This window comes from Cupressus sempervirens, chromosome 5 (assembly GCF_028749045.1).
Source record: "Cupressus sempervirens isolate cs-2001-9-10 chromosome 5, ASM2874904v1, whole genome shotgun sequence".
In the NCBI taxonomy this organism is placed as follows: Eukaryota; Viridiplantae; Streptophyta; class Pinopsida; order Cupressales; family Cupressaceae; genus Cupressus; species Cupressus sempervirens.
In genome coordinates this window covers 348,176,136-348,195,893 of record NC_143122.1, presented here as the reverse complement: position 1 = coordinate 348,195,893, position 19,758 = coordinate 348,176,136, and positions in this window count along the sequence as shown.

The window sequence follows — 19,758 nt, the reverse complement described above, 5'->3', positions numbered from 1 at the left end:
TTTTTTAAAGGGTAAGTTCTTATGTGTGACTACTAAGCTTATTTTGGCTCTTCTAGCAACAATATGTGGAGACATATAAAACAGAATGTTTGAATAAAAATTCTAATAGTAAATTCTCTAGATAGATTACTTGGGAAAAAATAGGAGAGAATAAAAAAAAGGAAAAACATGTGCAGCCATGTGTCTTTTTCTCAATAAGCAATAGCTCCTTATTTCAAAGCTTATTTTTAAATTTGAAACATTGGTTGCTCCAAAAAAATAGGGATAGATTATAAATTATCCATTTCCCATGATTAAAAAATGGCATCGGGACACTATTGCTTCTTAAATTTAAGCACAAATTGCCCTTAAGAAGTCCCATGGGGACATGGGGTAAGGAGCCAAAATTAGCGTATTTCCATTTGAATAATGTTACTAAAATGGACAAAGAAATTAAGAAAAATGATAAATTAAGAAGGCTTTGGATGGCCAGCTCGGCAGCAAGGTGGACTAGGTTGTCTAGGTGAAGAAGCTCCCCATCAATGGCACAAAGTTCAAGATAAATTGTTTTAGGCGAATTCAAAGAGGATTGCAGAAGAAGTTTCTAGAAGGACTAAAATGAAAAAGTGGGTAGATTCATTGAATCTTACCTAACCTTAAAATGGATGATTATGGTTAAATAGAAAAAGATCTAAAGTCTTTATTTATAGAGATAGTAGGCCAAAAGCAAAGTTTGTCATGTGTGAGAACCTAAGGAAGACAAGAAGTGTAGGGTGTTCCTTCATATGGTGGCCAAATAGAAGAGACTGTAATTGGCATGCAAAGAAAGAAAGCTTAAAAGGTTGAATGTTTCAAGGGTCAACAAATTGTCAAAGATGAAGAGTATGAATGCCAAGAATAATGGAGGACTGAACCAGAGATCTGTAATCTGCAAATGAGCTGTGTTTATTATTAGATCAAGTCCTATTGTTACTGTTGGTGTAAATACGTATTTACTATTTACACTTACTTAAGTTTACTTAGGTTAATGCATTATTTTATTATTTTGCATTATTTTATTATTATATTTTGTGAGACACTTAGGAGTTTGCACACCTTTTTGAGTTGTCATGTTGACAACACAGAAGTATGCAACTCTATTTTAGCACATGGTGTCTACAACACTAATTTGTGTGTTACACCCTTGTAGGCTTATCCTCTCATCATTGCACTTACTTCTGTGCTTAATGGAGGATAACCCATATCTGGTGGACATGTGCCTGATTGTATGACTTATCATGATGCTAATTACGAGGCATTCTAGATGTATCTCAGAGGCCTTTATATACAGGCACTCCTAGTGTACTCTTATCAATGCATATTGAATGAATATATCATCATTTTGATCATACTCTCTCTTTTTGGTCCACAGTTGTGCTTGTGTTTAAGTTCTTAGTTCCTGGGTGAATTTTGCCCTTAGGCAAATTCTTACAGTTACTTTCTAACAATTGTATTAGTCTGGATAAATCCTTTGGATTAAGGTTGACCTAACAATCACTTGTAAATCCTTTAATCGAGTGACATTCTAGTGGAATGTTCTAGAGTCTTCTAACAAGGCTCACTCCTAAAAGAGTGATTGAAATCCTTTAACCAGGTCACATTTAACAGTGGGTATTGTAACCTTTAACAGGGCATCACTTCAGAAGAGTGAAATTGGGTAGCATGTTACTAGTGGTTTTTTCCAAATTGGGTTTCCACGTAAAATCCTTTTGTCAATTTGCATGAATGAGTTTGTGGTATTTCATGTTTACATTTTTTGCAAAGTTATTTTGACCTAGGACAATGACCTACTAAGTTAAGGTATTAGATGTTCTAATGGATGCATGCATGATATGGTTTTATGGATATGAATTTGTTACACTGAAAATTTTTATTTGTACATTTGGACCTTCAATAATGGATTCATCCCCCCTCTCACTTATTCTAAAGAATTCTAATAATTGGTATCAGAGCCACTTGGTGCTTGTGAGGAAATAGTTTGAAGGTACTAAAAGCTAAAGATCAAGATGTACAGAAAGGAGGTGTCCAAATTGAACAAGGAAAACTTTCTTGCATGGAAAAGTTTGATGAAGCTACATCTAGGAGGTCTTGGAGATTATGCACAATCTACCATTAAAGTTGAGCATGTTGATCCTACTAAAGCCCCTATTGTTGATGATCTGAAAAAGAAGATAGGAGACAATCAAGCAATGTTAGAGCTTGCATCTGCCCTAAGCTACTTAGAGTTTGATGAAATCAAAGGATGTAATTCTGCTAAGAAGATGTGGGATGCTATAGAGATGATCTATGGAAGAGACAAGAATGTTCTGAGAGCCAAAGTTGAAAGCCTAAGAGGAAAGTTTGATGACGTGAGAATGCAAGAAGGTGAGACTATAGTCTAGTATTGTACAAGAATCAAAGATATTGTGAATGCTATCAGAGGAGAAAATGGTGTTATTGAAGATGAGACTGTGATCAACAAAGTATTGAGAACCCTGTTGCCTATCTATGTTATTAGAGTCTCTACCATACAAGAACTAAGGTGCGTTCCTGGTAGTAATCTAACGCTTGAAGGACTGATGGGTAGACTCACAATTTTTGAACTTTCTAATTTTGATAATTTCAAAACTAAAAATGTTGAATCTGCTTTCATAATTAAACTAACACTGAAAGAACCTAAAGATAAGAAGAAAAAGATCAATCATGCTTCTAGTGACAGTGATACAAATGATGATGATGTAGAAGAGCTTGAAGCATTGTTGGCTAGGAGATTTCATAGAGGCAAAGGGAAATACAAAGGTAAGTTACATGTCATGTGTTTCAATTGTAATGAGGTTGGTCATACTACTACAAGGTGTCCAGGGAAGAAGAACAATACAAGTGGAGATAAATTCAGAGATAAAATATATGAGAACAACAAAGACTATAAAGACAAAGGAAAGATGTCTTGTTACATTGCTAAAGAAGAAACAAAAGATGGATTTGATGACCCTGATGATGAAGTTGTTTATGTTGCTATGAAATATGATTCTGATGAAGATGAGGCAACAATATTGATATCTTATGTGAACAAAAGTGATAGATCGATCACTAGTAGTGGATGTTTACATCAAATGACTGGAGACAAAAGTAAGTTCATTACCCTTGATTATTACAATGAAAATAGTGTTAGATTTGGTAATGATGCACCTTGTCTGATAAAAGGTAAAGGATCAATCAAATTGACAAAAAAGATCATGTGTGATAACGCTTACTATGTAGAAGGACTTAACTATAACTTGTTGAGTGTGTCACAATTGAATAGTTTAGTTTGTACAGTTGAATTTGATAATAGGAAGGCTAAGATCTATGACAATGATGGAAAACTAATTGGAAATGGATATCAGACTAGAGGTAACCTATTTTATCTTGACATGAATGATGCTACTTGTCTTGTTGTATAATCTGATTATTTGTGGCTATGGCACAAGAGGTTATGTCATGTTCACTTTGATAACTTAGTCAATATCAGTAACATGAAAAAACTCAAAGGTTTTCCAAAAATGAAGAAACCTAATAATGTGATTTGCAAACAATGTTAGTTAGGCAAGATGACAAAATATAGTTTTAAAAGTAAGACTCACTTCTCAAAAGAAATTATGGAATTAGTTCATATTGATTTGTGTGGACCAATTGATGTGCAAAGATACAAAGGTGACAAGTACATTATCCTATTTGGTGATGATTGTTCTAGGATAATGACAGTTACATTTTTTAAACAAAAATCTGATTCTTTTCAAATGTTTAAGTGGTATCTGGCAAAACCTTGAAATGTCTGAGATTTGATAGAGGTGGAGAATTTACATCAAATGAGTTTGAGATATTTTGAAATGATCGAGGAATCAAGAGACAGATTTTTGAACCTAGGACCCCTCCACAAAATGGGATTGTTGAAAGGAGGAATAGATCTGTAATATATTGTGCTAGAACACTAATGATGGAGAAAAATGTTGCTTTGAAATATTGGAGAGAAGCTTTTGGCAGAATTGTTTATACCTTGAACTGAGTACAAGTCAAGAAAGGTATAAATTCCACACCTTTTGAACTATGATATGGATACTCACCCAATGTAAAATATTTTAAAGTATTTAGAAGCAAGTGTTACATTCTTAAGGACAACAAGAATGGTAAACTTGATGCTAAAAGTGAAGAAGGTATATTCCTAGGCTATTCCATAAGAAGTAAAGCTTATAAGTGTTTAAATACTAATACTAACAAAGTTGTGGAAAATGCAAATGTGACATTTGATGAATATACAGAGGTACATGAAGCTAAACCTAAGAAGGAACCTGAAGAGTACAAAATCTTCATATACTACTATGAAGACATGAATTTTGATGAAGAAGTGGACCAAGGTGTGAATCAACAAGAGTAAGTATCAGTGGTTGTGAAGTCACATGCAATAGATGTCAAGTTTCATTTAGGAACTAAATTGCATTCAGGAGCTGAGTTACAAACAGAAGCTGAGGTACATTTTTTTACTAAGATTAGTGTACATGAAAGAAATGTTGACTTACCTGATACAGAAGTGCACAGTGACTCTAAAGTTAACAAACCCATTTAAAAAAGAAAAGCAGAACCAAGATTGTTAAAGTATGTCAGAAGACATCACCTTACTAGACAAATTATTGGAGATAAAGAAGTCATACCAATGAAAAGAAATAGGTTGAGAAGTGATACGTGTAGACACCTAAAAACCTTTAGAAAATAAAGTATTTTTATTTTCTAAAAAAGTCCTGATGACATCATCATTTATTAATTAATTATTTATTTAATTAATTAATTAATTTTTATGCCATTAAATCCTTTTATCTTAATTAAAAATATTTAATTAGGGAATCCCTCCCAAAAATGTTTAAATCTTTTTTAAACATTATTTCCTTATTTATTAATTATTTAATTAATAAATTGACCAAAAAACCCAAAATAAATAAATAAATTATTTTTTGCCCAGAACTTGGCCAATTTCCTTAAGACCACTAACCTCTTCCAAAATCTTCTAATCCTTCTTTAAATTTAATTAAAGGCTAATCCCATCATTTCCTACCCCTAATCCCAACTCAAAATATTTAATTAAGATTAAATATTAATCCTCATGTTTATTAAAAAAGTTTTAATAAATATCTCCTCAACCCAAACCCTTGAAATAAATAAAACTTTATTTATTTCCTAAAAATCTAATTTATCCTCATCCTAAGAAGTTCTAGACTCTTCTAGAAAGTCATCATCCTCATCCTAGGAAATTCTAGACTATTCTAGAAAGTCTTTATCCTCATCCAAAGTCTAGACTCTTCTAGAAGATGTCTTTAAACCTAATCCTAATCCCCTCCTAACCTTGTCACATTCCCTAAACATGGGTTAAGAATTACTAACCCAAGCCAAAGTTAACAAATATCTCCTCCTTCACCCACCCTCATTAAATGCCATCCACTTGCCTATCCCTAAGCTAATCCTAAACCATCCTAATCCATCCTCTAATCATTTGCACAAGCCTAAGCAAGCTTAAAACCCTCCTAATCAAGCCCAAGTCGAAATTGCTCTCATCTCCCTCAAAATATCTCAACCATAAAACTTTATGAAGCCCACTAGGCCATAAATGACTCTTCCAAGCCCTTTTATTGCTCTTACAAGCCATTATGAGGGTCTTTATGAAGATTTTATCCCTTGAGCCTCTTTTGTTGACTCATCCTTCCACTTTCTTCCATCCTCTCACCATGTGACACGTGTCACTCCTTGATTGGCTGTAAGAAAGCACAATCCATGTGCTCTCTTCTCATGCAATCTAAGCCCTCCATGAGCTTTTTCCCATCCTTGCATCTTAGCCCTCAATCCCTCAAGCCTCTTGCCTATAAATTGGATCCTTCCCCTTTGCAAAATAACACAATCCATGAAGTAAAGTCATAATGTCATTTTGAGAAGCCATTTTACATCAAAACCATACACTCACACCCAAAGTCCAACTCCATTTGAAGCCCTTTTTGAAGCATAAGCTTGAGCATACATCCTATCTATTTAGACAAAGCTACTCAACAAGAGAGCTTCTCATTGAGAGAGCCTATTAATGGCTCATATTCTCAATTGAGAGTTCATCTTAGTCTATCTTGAAGTTTATGAATTTTGTTTAGTTTGTAGAAGCTTTATTTAAATTTGGTTTCTATTAGCATACTAACATTTGTTCATATACATTTTGGCACACCCGGTGGGACCCCGCATGGGTCATCTTCATTAACTTTTTTAGTCAAGTTTTGTATGTCATTTGTTGATTTTGGCTAATTTTGCTTATTTTTGTGATTGGTAGGATTGTATAAATTAGTTTTGTAGGTCCACATGAGCATGAAGAAGACAAAGGAACTCATAGTATATCTCATAGTGTTTGCAGATTTTTCAAGCTTATAGGTGGACAAAGAACTTGAAATTCTTCTTCCTCTTCTTGTCTATATTCTTCGTATTCCATCTACTTCTTCATCTTCTTCTTGTGGGAGATCTTGGCCATTTTTTTTTAAGGAAGAAAAATCATACACCCTTCTTTTTAGTGCTTAAAATGAACCCCCAAATCATACTTAAATCCATTAAAAACTAAAAATTTGCCAAAAAAAAAAAAATCTTTTAACAAGTGAAACTAAACCAATCCAATCATTTGCATCCTTGCAACATCAAGGTTTTAGATGCATTCATGCAAAGTTAGGAACACTTCATTTCTGGGAATTTAAAAAGAACTTCAAGTTTCCATTTCAAAAGGTTCAAAATCAACACTAAGTGCACACTAAAATCTAAATCAAACTCAAAGCATCAATCAAGGATAAAATGAACCTCATTTGCAAATATCTTAAAGTTCTTTTAAAAATCTCATGAAAACTAAGAGTCCTAAATGGTTGCCAAAATTGTCCTAAAAAGCTTTGTTATTTGTTCCAAACAAATGTCTTGTTGCAAAATCTTGAATGTTTCTTAGGTTTTTCATGCATCAAAACAATCTAGGAATATCATTTTTGGGCTTAAAATATGCAAACTAGAACACAAAATCTTGAATGAAAACCAAAGTCCAAAGAGTCATTTTCACTTTTGAGTCCAAAACAATCTTGAATGATCTAAAGTTAAAACAAAGCACTTCAAAGTTCTAAAAACAACACAAAAAATCTCAATCTTGAATGCTCAAAGGAAAAAACTTGAATGTTTAACCACTTGTCTTTGAATGCATGTTGCTAAAATCACTCTTGAATGCCATGGATTAAAATCAAATTTTCCTTGAATGCATGATTAAAACAACAAATCCAATCTTGAATGCCAAGGATTAATTAACCATTGCAATATCAAACACTTCATTTGGAGCTTCTAAAATTGAACAAAACAAATCTCTTTTCCACATGCAATCTAGGTAAAGTTTGATTTTTGGACATTTAAGAAACTTTGTTAAGTTAAATACAAATTTGCAAAAATCAACTTGAGTAGTTCCTTGGACTCACCTCTTTTCTAATCACCCATCAATTCAACCATTGGTTGCAATCTCAGCGCCATTTATGGGGATGGGTCTACTTGAAAAAGGTGTTAAATGTTCCACAATCTAACTCACTCACTTGGTCTTTGAACATTTGCTTTAACTTTATCAAAATTCTTAAATGATCAAAACTCTAGATTAAATCAATCACGCTTCAAGTTTGGGCAATAAAATTGAACAGCTATTGACGTGGAGGGCCTCCGAGCGCGCGCTTGACAAATCGAGTCTCACACATCTTTGCTTTGGGCTTTAAAACAAAATCACACCAACTCTTGAATGCTTTAAAAGGAAATTAATCGATACTTGACGTGGAGGGCCTCCGAGCGCACGGGTTTACTTTTTTGTTGACCCTAACTCTTCTTCTTGTATTCATTCTTCGCTCGATTTTGTTTTGTTGGTGCTTCAAGTTGGAATTGAACATTGTCTCTTAAACATGAGTGCTTGCAAAGTCTAGATCAGCATACATAAGAGTCAGTTGGCAAAAGAACAAGCATGTTTTTTAGCCCAAGGTCATCCAAGTCTTCTCTCCCCTTGTCGTCTTTCGAGGCCATCTTCGGTGCATAAGATTAGGATCCAAAACCTTGTTTCTTTTTAGGAGGCCTGCTTGGGGATTTCATCACCCCTTGGGACAACCTCAACTCCAGCGTTTCGACGGAGTATAAAGACTGGGAGGTGAATCGAAAGACACCTCTCTTGGGATCAAGATTTTGTCACTCGGGCTAAGCCTCAAGGAACTTTATACCCTTGAGAAGTGAAAGAGGAGAAGTGGGTTACTGCTCCTCTCGGCTGTGTGACATCTTTTTGGTTTCATCTACGGATTTGGGCATCACGTACCTTGGGTATATCGAGGACTCCCTAACTAAACCAACTATCAGCCTTGTAGACAACCATTTAGGATGTTAATGTGCTTGAAGTGATTGATCGAAACATTTGTAGAACACACACACTCGTTGGCAAAAGTATCACATTCTGGGAATCAAAACTTCTATCTGGTTGTTTCTATCTATTGCTTGGTCTTTTACTTATTGAATGAATGTTTGCCAAACTTGGTCTATCCTAGCTTAGGGTACACTTAGTGTAGTCACTGCCTATTCCAGAAGTTGAACAAGTTGAAGCAAAATAACCGAGGTCTCTCAAAGCCAAGTAGATTCGAGAATTGATGTCAGAGCAACCCAAACCCAAACAGAAGTTCCACAAAGTTAAACTCAAACCATCTCAGGCATACCAAGAACTTTCAGCCAAGAGAAGGGAACTAACACCAAGTCCTCGAATTGCCAAACTCCACAAAGTAGAGGAAAAAGCTGTCGACAAAGCACTTCAAGAGGCCTGGTTAGAGCGCACCATCAAATTTAGCCAAAATTCAGGAGTTAATCCTGCTTATGCCTTACCAACTAGGCATGATTTCTATGATTAGACCCCCTTGTTTCTCCACATCTTCTTGGATAAGCTTCACTTTAGAGTCATCTTTGTAGAAAAGCCAACCATTTTAGGTTATCCCCTTAAGCATTATTAGCTCATTCATCTCATTTAGAACCAAACCATCTAGCCAGCAATCAAAACCTCACATCCAAGCCTTCAAAATTGTTGTCACTTTTGCCAAAAGTTTGCCACTCCTAAAATCTTCCAAATCCATCAATCTCACCAAGGTTATCCCTTTGACAGAGCTTTGTCTAGGGTAATCCAGCTTTGTCACTTGTTATCCGTCATCACCTTGAGCTAAAAATTGGGATCCACAAGTGGTCAATCTCGTGTTCTTCCTAAAGGATCATCAGTCTATCCTTAAGTTGACACAATCACCACCAAGCTTGCACATAGGGAAGCAGACCTTTCGTGCTTTGACAACATATCTTTGAAGTTAGAATCTCCAACCCAATCCTCCTTAGGTTTTGTCATATAGCTTTGCCTTAACCTAGGAAATCATTTGCATAGAGAAGCCTTCCCCCTTTTGCATCCATCAGCATTATTGCATCTCATCCCTAGGAGCATTTTTCATGCCACCCGTCACTCGCTTAGCCAAGAAGAAAGAAACAATGGAGCCCTATCATTTGGATCGAACAACCTCACCCCCCTTGAGCACTCAGCCATCCTTCAGCCCAGAGAAAGCTATGCCATCATCTACTGACATTGAAGCTTTCATGAACCAACCAGGAAATGCAGTATTGGTAAATGCCATTATAGACAAGAACAAAGAGACAATCATGGCTAATTTTCGAAGGGACAATGTAGGAACCTTTGACTTTGGAAGACCCCCTCCATTATCAGATCCATCTCACCCGTTGTTTGGGTAGCTACCACCATCCATAGGCTCTTATGATCCAAATTATCCTCAATATATGCCAAAAGAAGAGCCTCCAGCCAATCCATATGATCCAACAGACCCAAACATACCATCATCCACCCAAGTTGAAATCTCTATGCCGCAAGCCAACCCAGCCACCACCACTCCATCCTTGGTTCATACTTCTCCGCTCCAAACCCCCTTTACCCAAAACACCTCACCATTCACCCCCTTCACTATTGCTGCTGTTGCTCCCCAACCCAGCCTTCCAAATCCACCCATCTCCCAAATCAGTGCTAGCATCTTTGGCCAACCTCAGCAATATACAATAGGGATGCCACCCATGGGGCCAAGTAATCAACCTTTCATCACCCCTAGCTTGTTCACTACATCCCAAAGCACAATCCCATCATTTCCATTAGGTCTTGGGAGCTCAGTGCCATCAGCCACAAATCCACAAGCTACTACCCTCACTCCACAAATCTATCAAACCCCACAAGCTACTACCAATTTTCTACCAAGCTCCCAAGTAACCCCAGCTCCTGCCACCACTCTACCAAGCTTTCAAATCCAGCCACCAAGCTATCAAACCCCATCAGTTCCATTCCCAAGCTTTCAATTCCCACCACCTCCACCACCAACTAATCCATTACCTCCTATTACCAACTACTTTTCAATGCCACTTCTAGGAGGTAATCCACCAATCCAGCCAACCACCAATTATTTGCAGGTACCATCCCAAATGGGGGCACAACCCACATACCTTGGTCAAACCCCACAAGCCCCCCGATCCTTTCCCCAAGCTTCACAACCATCTTATACCTTACCTCCACAAAGCCATTCATTTATCCCACAGCCAGCTTATGTTCCTCAATCCCAACCTCAAATCCCGTATCAACAGCAAGCCTCGCAGCACATGCAGCAATATGCGCCACCTCCCCCTCAACAACCCGTCATCCACCATGCAGCTGCCCAAACAATGTACAATCCCTATCAGCAAATCCCTCACAGCCATCCGTATTCACTGGCCCCATCTAGCACATACCTACCTCAAGGCACTCCTACATTGGGGGCACCCCAGCCATCACCTATCAATTCAGAATGGGAGAAAATGAAGATAGCTCTGAAAGCGATCCAAGAAGGGAATGATCCGAAGACATTCAAGTTTGAGAATGTGTGTCCTTACCCATTTGACAGAGCCATTACAATGACACCATTTCCCAAACACTTTGAGGTACCCAAATTTGACAAATTCAGAGGAAAAGGAGACCCTGTCACACATATCAAAGAATTTTACATGCACTGCCAGGACGTAGCATACAATGATGTCTTCCTCTTGCGCCTTTTTCCCAAAAGCTTGGCTGGACCAGCTCTTGAATGGTTCTATAGAATCCCCTATGGCACAATTAAAAACTTTGCTGAATTATCTGAGGCATTTGTAGCCCAATATGCCCCATCTTGTTGAAACAGAGCTATCAATAGTTGACCTTGTCCACACTAAGCAAAAAGGTGGAGAAAGCCTTGCTGAATACCTGCAAAGATGGCAAACCCTTACCACCCGCATATCCTGCACCTTGCCAGAGCACCATGTGGTGAAAATGTTTATTGATAATGCCCATCCTAGCTTGGCTCACCACATGACCATGAACTGTTTGCGGACCTACAAAGATATCAAAGAGAAAGGAATGATCCTTGAGCAAGGACTCATTAAAGATGGTGTGGTCAAGATTTACAAGGAAGCCAACCAAAATCAATCACATTCCAATGACAAGTCTAGGTATTGGAACAAAAACAAGCACGTTGCAACAGATGGCGTCACTGACACCAGACATGTGAATATTGTTGGTCCTTCTCAAAACCTGTCCAACCCACCATATCAACCAAACAATCAACAAGCTATCAATTACCAATAGCATAATCACCAAAGCTATCAAAACCACAATCCAAGACCCAACTTTCAAGGGTCTAGCAATCAAGCTAATGCCATCAATGTAGCTGCAGGACAAAAGCCTAGATTCCAACCTACACCTAGAAACTATACACCCCTTGGTGAGCCATTGGATGTCATTTTTGAGAAATTAGTCAAGGAAAACCTCATCAAATTTCCTCCTACCCAGCAAATTGACCCAAGCCAATCCAAAGCTGCATGGTACAAAGATAATGAGTACTGCAAATTTCATAGGGTAAAAGGTCACACTACCCTTAGATGCATGAAACTGAAAGACTATGTGCAGGACCTCATTGATCGAAAGGAAATCACTGTTGGTGCCCAAACCTCTCCCAATGCAGGCTTACAGATCTATCAAAATGCTTTTCCTCCACACCACAACCAAAATCTTGGAAAAGCACCTATCCAAACCAACAACAACAACACCAACAATCGTCAGCCAAACCAATAGCATGGGAAGAACAATGACCACACTTCATCCTATATAGACTATGGTAGCCTTATAGGTTGTATATATGAGAAAGAGCCTTCCGTCAATGTTATCAATATCCAAGGACCAAAAAATGAGTGTACAATCACCACTCGAAGAGCACGATTTAACATCGCAGGCCCACCCATTACACCAACACCATCAGCTCCATCAAAAAGCCAGTACAATATCTTGGAACACCTTGGGAACATGCCAGCCCAAATCTCCATTTTAGACCTTCTTCGCACTAGTCCTGTGTACAAGAACATCATTTACAGTGCTCTCATAGAATCTCGCGTCCCTTCAGATATCAATGCTACTAATTTTCGTAATCTTGTTGGACACCTATCCTCCTCATGTGCCCTATTGTTCAAACCCACCGACATACCCGTGGTCGAGCCAGATCACACCCTTCCGCTTCGCATAGCCATCATGGTATCCAATTTTGCCGTGAAAAGAGTAATGATAGATAATGGATCAACCTTGAATATTTGCACCCTAAAATTCATAAAACAAGTTGGGTATACTAAGGCAGATATCATCAGTGAGGTTATCACCATCAAAGCTTATGACAACTTGGAAAGAACCATAGAAGGAAATCAAGGTTGGGCCAATCATCCAAGAAACACTCTGCCATGTTATTGATCTAAACCTACCATTCAACATCCTCCTCAGTCGCCCATGGATTCATGCCATGAAAGTCGTTCCATCCACTTACCATCAATGCGTCAAATTTTCGCATCAAGGCACTGAGGTAACCATCCATGCCGATCCAGAACCCTTTGCTTACTGCAATGCGGTTGAAGCTTCATATACAAACCATTGCCCTGGAATTGATATCGGCACATTCATTGCCAACTCATCCCACACTTATAAAGACCCAGAAACCATCCTCGCCTCTACCCTGTCTACCGTGAAGATCAATAACAAAGGTTGTGGAGAGTATAGTCTGTCGGATGCATTTGCTGTCGGGGCACTCCCACTTGATCCACATGCCTATGGACGACCGACATATCACAAAGCTAAGGAGATTCCACCTCCTCGATACAAACAGTTTGGCCCAACAACCTTTGTATCCTCGAAAATCCCTCTTCATGAGGAGCTCACTCCAGATATCAACAAATGGTTACATAAGGATGCACCTCAAAGAAATCAAGCACGCCTTGATCACTTCAGCCAAAAGTATCCCCAAGAACATAAGCTCATCGCTGACAAATGGAACTATCAAGGTGGTGGTCTAGGACCAAAAGAAAGAGGCACGCAGTGCCCCATCGACGCACACAAGTGGGAATCGAAGTCAGGTCTTGGCTTTGGCATACCCACAACTGGGGGCACCAATGAGAAGAGTCACGCTTTTTCGAACATTCACCGCAACCTTGTCGAAATCGAAGACATTCCTGAGGAAGTTGAAAAGAGAGCCTACGACGATATCCTAGACCAAATCTCCCTCGGAGACTCTGTTCTCCAAGAACTATCCATCCACCTCATTGACCTACCACTCGCCCATCCACAACTCATAGATTGGGACCAACCAAGTGTCATACACATCGATGAGTTCACATCAGAGGAGGCACTTCTAAGATTCATGGGAGCTGAAACTCCTCACAAGAAAACAAAGCTAGATTCTGCCTATATCTACAAGCTAGATCCCAAGGGGTATTTTGGAGAAAATCCCCAACCTAGTTCCGATACACCCAAAACTGGAACTAAGGTGAATCTGAGACTAGCTAAGGCAACGAAGAGAACCCCTCAGCAAGAAAATCTAGAGCCACAAGAAGAACATGAGGATTTAGCATTGCCTCCTCAAGATAATCGACCAGAGGTGTCTTCTATTCTAATTGAGGATACTTGAGAAGTCAACATTGGTTCTTCAGAGATCCCCAGACTTGTTCACATTGCTGCATCCCTATCACAAGACCAAGCTGATCTCCTCTTTGAAGTCTTAAGAGAAAACATTGGTCGATTTGCATGGTCATATCAGGACATGCCAGGGCTTGATCCAAAGCTTGTAGTTCATCATCTTGCAGTCGATCCAAAGATCAAGCTCGTCAGACAAAAGCTTAGAAAAATGCACCCCAAGGTGGCATTATTGGTCAAAGCTGAATTAGAAAGAATGTTAGCTGCTAAGGTTATCCGACCTATCGACTATTCAGAGTGGATCTCCAACATGGTCCACGTCACTAAGCCTTCTGGTGACATCAGAATCTGCACTGATTTCAGAGATTTTAACAAAGCTTGTCCAAAAGATGATTTTCCCTTGCCCAACATAGATATGATTGTAGATCTTACAACTGGACATGAAATTTTGTCCCTCATGGATGGATTTTCTAGGTATAATCAAATCAAGATTGCAGAAGAGGATCAACATAAGACAACATTCACTACCCCGTGGGGAACCTTTTGCTACAACATGATGCCTTTTGGCCTAAAGAATGCTGGGGCTACCTATCAAAGAGCTATGACAGCCATTTTTCATGATCTCATCCATAGCATTTTGGAGGATTATGTGGATGATATCTTGGTCAAGTCTCATACCTTCATGGATCATCTTGCTGACCTGGAGAAAGTCTTTGATAGGTTAGCCAAATATCATCTCATGCCGAATCCCAAGAAATGTGTCTTTGGGGTCACATTTGGCAAGCTTCTAGGCTTCATAGTTTCTAAACGAGGTATAGAGATCGACCCCAAGAAGGTCAAGGCTATCTTAGACATGCCTCCTCCCCAGACACTGCGATAGCTTCGCTCTCTTCAAGGAAAGCTCCAATCTGTTCGGCGCTTCATCTCCCAGCTTGCAGATAAGTGTACACCATTTTCACATTTATTGAAGAAGGATGAGAACTTCAAGTGGGATCCTTTATGTCAGCGCAACTTTGACCATCTCAAGTAGTATCTCATCAATCCCCCTATCTTGGTTCCACCAGTTCCTGGTCGTCCCCTAATTTTGTACATATTAGCAACACCTACTGCTCTAGGGGCACTTCTAGCACAGCTTGATGACTACAATAGAGAAAGAGCCATCTACTACATTAGTAGAACCCTAGTTGGTTATGAACTCAATTACACTCCTATGGAAAAAGCTTGTTTGGCAGTTGTTTTCTCAACCCAAAAGCTTCACCACTACATGCTAAGTCATACCATCCAACTAGTCTCCAAGATTGACCCTCTCAAGTATATGCTCTCCAGAACAACACTTACAAGCCGTTTTGCCAAATGGGTTATGCTCCTTAGCGAATTTGACATCCAGTATGTGGATAGAAATGCAATCAAAGGGCAAGCTATAGCAAATCACCTAGCTGATGCACCTCTAATAGATGCTTATCTGTTGATCACAGAATTTCCAGATGAGCATATCTGTCTAATTGAAGAATAACCCCCATGGAAACTTTATTTTGATGGCTCATACACATCTCATGGATCAGGGGCAGGAATATTGTTGGTCACACCTCAAGGAGATTACATTCCAAAAGCCTTCAAGCTACAATTCCCTAGCACCAACAATATAGCTGAATATGAGGCCCTCATAGCAGGATTAAAGATAGCTACAGAATGGAACATTGTTGATCTACAAATCTTTGGTGATTCTTAGCTCATCATCAAGCAAGCCCTAAATGAATATCAAACCAAAGATGAAAAGCTATTACCCTACAAAGAGCTAGTTGATCAGCTAACCCAACATTTTACAAAGCTTCAGTTTACACAAGTGCCTCGAATACAGAACAAAGCAGCAGATGCTATGGCTACCATAGGCTCACTCTTGGAAATTCCCCAAGCAGCTACATAGTATGAGTTTTTAGTGGAGCAGCTCCTCACACCCGCCTATGCGAATGAGGATTCAAACCATGTTTGTATCTTGGTTGGTCCCCAATCCCCTTGGTACCATGAGATTCACGCTTACCTTAACGATGGTATCATATCCCCTCACCTCACACGTACCCAACGCCAGAACCTCATTCAAAAATCATCTCGCTATGTTATCATAGCCAATACCCTATATCGTCGGGGTTATCACGATACTCTCTCTCGATGTTTAGACCAAAATGAGGCCGCGATGGTGTTAAAGGAAGTACACTCTGGACTTTGTGGTGCCCACACAAGTGGTATTGTCCTAGCGCGACAAATCCTTAGAGCAGGCTACTATTGGCCTACCATTGAAGAAGATTCTTGTGACTTTGTCAGAAAGTGTCTCCCATGTCAGCAGCATGCAAATCTTGTGCACGCTCCAGCATAGGATCTATAGCCTATTGCACCCCTCTCATCTGATGGACATAAATGGATAATAACAGCTACAGACTATTTCACTAAATGGGTGGAAGTAGTCCCCCTAGTCTCAGCTACAGGGGTTTAGGTCTCCAAGTTCATCTTGTACCACATTGTTTGCCGCTTCGGCATCCCATCCACCATCTTCACCGACTACGGAGGTAACTTTGAAAATCTCAACATGGAAGAATTATGCACTTCCCTCCGCATCCATCACCGCTTTTCTAGCCCATATTTCCCACAAGGTAACGGTCAGGCAGAGGAAACTAACAAAACCCTCCTCAAAATCCTAAAAAAAGTTGTCAATGATTCCGGCCGTGATTGGCACCTACAAATAAATCCAGCCCTATGGGCCTATCGAACTTCCTTCCGTACATCCACAGGCACAACTCCATACTCCCTAGTCTATGGTGCCAAAGCGGTACTACCTATAGAGGTTGAACTTCCCTCCTTGCGCATATCTTTGCAAGGGCAAATATTAGATGAAGAATATAGAGTAGCTCAACTCACCCAGCTAGATCTCTTAGACGAGAAGCGACAACAAGCCTATGATCATCTCACAGTCTATCAAACTCGTCTCAAAAGGAATTTCAACAAGAAGGTGCTTCCACGACACTTTCAGCCAGGTGACATGGTCCTTAAAGAAAACATGAAAGTCTAAGCAGATCGAAAAAAGAAAGGCAAGTTTGAACCTACATGGCTTGGTCCTTATGTTGTCACTGCTTCCTTTGGCTCCGGAGCCTATCAGCTATCTACACCGGAAGGAGAACTCTTGAATGATCCTACTAATATCATTCATCTCAAGAAGTTCTATGCTTGAAGATCCTTGGTATACCTAGCTTTTGAAAAATACAAAAAAAAAAATTTTAAAAAAATTAAAAAATAAAAATATATATTTATATAGTAAAGAGAAATAAGCGTCCAATGGTGAAAACTTGGCAATTCAAGTGCCTCGGATAGGTACCTTGGTGAAAACCTGGTAATTCAGGCGCCTTGTGTACTAAGACTAATCCATTATCTATCAGTATCCTATCCCTCATCCATTCACCCACCACCCCATAAAATACCTGCTTGTTCTCTTGGTGTTCTAACCAAATATCCAAAATCTAATGGAGCTTGTAAATACCTCCTGTACAGCTTGTAAAATCTTGTACCTTAGCTTGTAAAATCTTGTACCAAAGCTTGTATTATACCTTGTAAATCTTGTACCATACCTTGTATATCCGAATCTTGTCCAAAGTTTGTACCATATTCCAGCCTATAAATACTCTTGTATCCTAGCTTGTATACTATCACGTGCACACATAAAACCCCATTTTCACTTAAGCTTTTCGCAAACCATCTACCTATCCACCTATCACCTATTATAGACATCCCATCCTTCACAAACATTTCCATCTCACAAAAACCAAAACATGAACAAACTTGTACATTTATAACATATCTTGGTCCATCAGCTTGTACATTCTCTTTAGCTTAGTACCATTGTATCTATCCAGCGTTCGTGTTAGTTCCTCCTTGATCAGCATCTTGCACCCATCGCACATCTTGGTTAGCTATTCCAACGCATCCTTTAGCTAGATTTCCTGTCACCAAAGTGTTATCTTTCTTAGTTTATCTTGCCAGACGCATCACTCATCCAAATCCACTAGCTTTAGTGCTCTCCGATAGGTCCTTGCAGGATATAGCTTTCCTCATGTCTGATCTTGGTCTGTTAGTACCTTGTCCTACCCATCTCGTTGGAAAACGACTCTCTTTTGGATTTTCACTTTCTTTTGATTTGGGATCTTCCCTTTTGGGTCTTGAAGTATCTTTTCCAAGCAATCTCCTTGTTCCCTCCTCAAGGTTGCCACGATCTTCCATATCATGGTATGCTGCGAATGGGGCAATTAGAGTGTAAGGTCTTGATCAGGTCTTTCGTTTGTTTTTCTTTTCTGCTTGTGGGTTCTCCAGTGTCGTTTCCACGCTGCTTTCTCTAGGATTCATGTGTGATGCTGGGGCAATCCTTGCGTGTTTGTTTTGAGTTAGTTTTTCAGTCCTTAGGATGGTTGGTGAAAAGGCCTTGATGTTCTTGGTAACCTTGGCAATTAACCAATAGTCCTATAGCAAATCTAGTGCTCAACTACATGGTGGTACTTCTCTTTGAAGTATCCCCCCACTCAAAAAGCTTCAATGGTTTTCCTTCATCTCCATTATCCCCCATCCATATCCAGCATCCGTCTCTCCTACCCCAGCTCATGCATCAGTATCTCTTTGAATCACTCATCACTCTTAGCTTTAGGGATCCACAATCCTAGTCTTAGGGATCCACCAATCCAAATCAATCCACCAAGCCTCATCTTTCGAGATCCACAATCCTAGTCCTAGGGATCTCTGAAACCCATCTTCCACCAATCTGACTCTTTGAAATCCTATTGCATCAGCTTTATAATCCCCTCATCCATCTCCCTATCCTAGATTCCTTTTTATAGCACTTCGCTCCTTCATCCTCCACCTTCCCTAAAGTCTTAAGCTTGCTTCCTCTTGTGCATTTGATTCTCCTTTATCATTCTCCCATAGTGAGAGTTTGAGCTAATTCAGCCCCTTCTCTTTGCCAATCTGAGTTTCCTTGCTCATCTGAGATTCTTGTACTTTTCAAGAAGCCATCGAGCCTCGCTTTCTCTCCCCGCTGCCTTCTTGAGGGGGCATCTCACAGTCCATTCTCTCCTCTTCTGCTCTAGCCTTGGGCATCTTATTTTCTTATCTTTGATGCCATGCCACTTGCGGCATCACATCAAAGAGGGGCAAAATGTAGACACCTAAAAACCTTTAAAAAATAAAGTATTTTTATTTTCTAAAAAAGTCCTAATGACATCATCATTTATTAATTAATTAATTAATTAATTTTTATGCCATTAAATCCCTTTATCTTAATTAAAAATATTTAATTAAGGAATCCCTCCCAAAAATGTTTAAATCTTATTTACACATTATTTCTTTATTTATTAATTATTTAATTAATAAATTGACCAAAAAACCCAAAATAAATAAAAAATTTATTTTTTGCCCAAAACTTGGCCAATTTCCTTAAGACCACTAACCTCTTCCAAAATCTTCTAATCCTTCTTTAATTTTAATTAAAGGCTAATCCCATCATTTCCTACCCCTAATCCCAACTCAAAATATTTAATTAAGATTAACTATTAATCCTCATGTTTATTAAAAAAGTTTTAATAAATATCTCCTCAACCCAAACCCTTGAAATAAATAAAACTTTATTTATTTCCTAAAAATCTAAT